Genomic DNA, 2,482 nt, shown 5'->3' with positions numbered 1-2,482 from the left:
AGGTCCAGTCAGCTACAGTGTGCATTTTCATATGTCCTTGAGTGGGTATGAGAGAAATGAAACATTCCACATTCTGGACATTCATAGGGTTTTTCTCAGGAATGAGCTGATGTCTTCAAACGGAACTAACACAACTGAAGGCCTTACCACAAATTTAAATTCAAAAGGCTTTTCTCTACTCTGAGTCCTCCCAAATCTTCAAAAACAGGAAAATCTGAAGGCTTGACCACATTTCCTACATTCTTTTTTTTTTTTTTTTTTTGAGATGGAGCCTCGCCTCGCTCTGTCGCCCAGGCTGGAGTGCAGTGACCTGATCTCAGCTCACTGCAAGCTCCGCCTCCCGGGTTTACGCCATTCTCCTGCCTCAGCCTCCCGAGTAGCTGGGACCACAGACGCCCGCCACCTCGCCCCGGCTAATTTTTTGTACTTTTTAGTAGAGACGGGTTTTCACCGTGTTAGGCAGGATGGTCTCGATCTCCTGACCTCGTGATCCGCCCGTCTTGGCCTCCCAAAGTGCTGGGATTACAGGCTTGAGCCACCGCGCCCGGCCCATTTCCTACATTCTTAAGGTTTCTCTGCAGTGTGAGCTCTTTCATGTTTATGAGGGAATGGGAAAGAATAAATGTTTTACCACATTTCTTACATTCAAGGGACTTTATTTATTTATTTATTTATTTTTTTGAGATGGAGTCTCACTCTGTCGCCAGGCTGGAGTGCAATGGCACAATCTCGGCCCACTGCAACCTCTGCCTCCTGGGTTCAAGCGACCCTCCCACCCCAGCCTCCTGAGCAGCCAGGACCACAAGCATATGCCACCACACCCAGCTAATTTCTGTATTTTTAGCAGAGACACGGCTTCCCCATGTTGGCCAGGATGGTCTCGATCTCCTGACCTCGTGATCCGCATGCACAGGGCTTCCCCCCAACCCCCCATGGCTTTTTATGTCCTTGAAAAAGAACTAAGACAACTGAAATGTGCCACCGTGCCCAGCTAATTATTTTCTTTTTTTTTTGAGACGGAGTCTCGCTCTGTCGCCCAGGCTGGAGTGCAGTGGTGCGATCTCAGCTCACTACAAGCTCCGCCTCCTGGGTTCACGCCATTCCCCTGCCTCAGCCTCCTGAGCAGCTAGCATGAGCCACCGCGCCCCGCATTATTTTATTTTTTGTAGAGACAGGATTTCACCATGTTGCCCAGGTTGTTTCACATTGTTTTAATCCAGGCTGGCTATGAACTCCTGGGCTCAAGCAATACACACACCGTGGCCTCCCAAAGTGCTAGGACCACAGGCTGAGTCACCACACCTAGCCTCTATATCATGACTTCTTTCATGGTGAGTAAGGTGACTGGAATGAGTGTAGGCTTTACCGCATGTCTTACATTCATAGGGTTTTTCTCCAGTATGAATTCTTTCATGGAGGTGAAGGGAACTGAGGCGACTGAAGGCTTGGTCACATTGTTTACATTCATAGGGTCTCTCTCCAGTATGAATGCTTCCATGGTAATGAAGGGAAGTGGAACAGCTGAAGGCTTTAGCACAGTTGGTACATTTATAGGGTCTTTCTCCAGTGTGAGTCCTTTCATGTGTCTTAAAAGAACAAGAAAATCTGAATGTTTTCCCACATTCCTTATATTCGTAGGGTTTCTCTCCAGTGTGAGTTTGTTCATGTATTAGACAAGAACCGGAAACAGTGAACGCTTTACCACATTGTTTACATTTACAGGGTTTTTCTCCTGTGTGAGTTCTCTGATGTCTTTCAACTGAATTGAGAAAATAAAAAGCTTTCCCACATATTGTATGTTTATAAGCTGGATTTCCACTGTGCATTATCATGTGTCTTCTAACACCTGGAACAGAAATGAAGAATTTCCCACGCTGTTCACATTTATATTGCTTCTCTCCATATGGTTTGTATCCTGAGTGAGCTAGGATGTGCCTATTAAGGAGGGAATGACGTACAAAGACTTTTCCACAAATTCTGCATTCACATTGTTTTAATCCAGTAGAAATGTCCTCGTTCAGATCAAGATTTAGAATTTGGCTGACCACTTGTCCATACTGACTACCTTCTTTGCTTTCACACAGTCTCTGTACCATATGATTTCTACAGAAGCCAGGTTCCTGCAGGTTTCCTGCATCACTTCTCTGTAGAGATTCTTCTGAGAAGAATCTAGCAAAGCCCATTCCTCCTGGGTAAAGTTCACAGCCACATCCTCAAAAGCCACGGAGTCCATTCCTCGGCTTCCCGGGTGTCCTGGCGTCAGCTAGGGATGTCCCAATACCCACAGGTCACCGGGTGGCAGAGGCTGCTGCAGAGCTACCTGGGCCTCCCAGAGCCAAGAAGTAGCAGCGGAGATTAACAGGAAGTGCCTACTCTTTTTTTTTTTAACTAAAAAAAGTTTTTTGAGACGGAGTTTCACTCTTGTTGCCCAGGCTGGAGTGCAGTGGTGTGATCTTGGCTCACTGCCACCTCTGCCTCCTGG

At 46.8% G+C, this 2,482-nt stretch overlaps 1 pseudogene; it reads right to left on the bottom strand.

Moving 5' to 3' along the window:
• Positions 1-1,241: 1,241 nt before the first annotated feature.
• On the bottom strand, positions 1,242-2,269 carry LOC116418474 (annotated as a pseudogene).
• Between the last annotated feature and the right edge of the window lie 213 nt (positions 2,270-2,482).

Source organism: Piliocolobus tephrosceles, chromosome 16 (assembly GCF_002776525.5).
Source record: "Piliocolobus tephrosceles isolate RC106 chromosome 16, ASM277652v3, whole genome shotgun sequence".
NCBI lineage: Eukaryota > Metazoa > Chordata > Mammalia > Primates > Cercopithecidae > Piliocolobus > Piliocolobus tephrosceles.
Note: the sequence above shows the minus strand (reverse complement) of the source record. Positions and strands in the feature narration are given on the sequence as shown.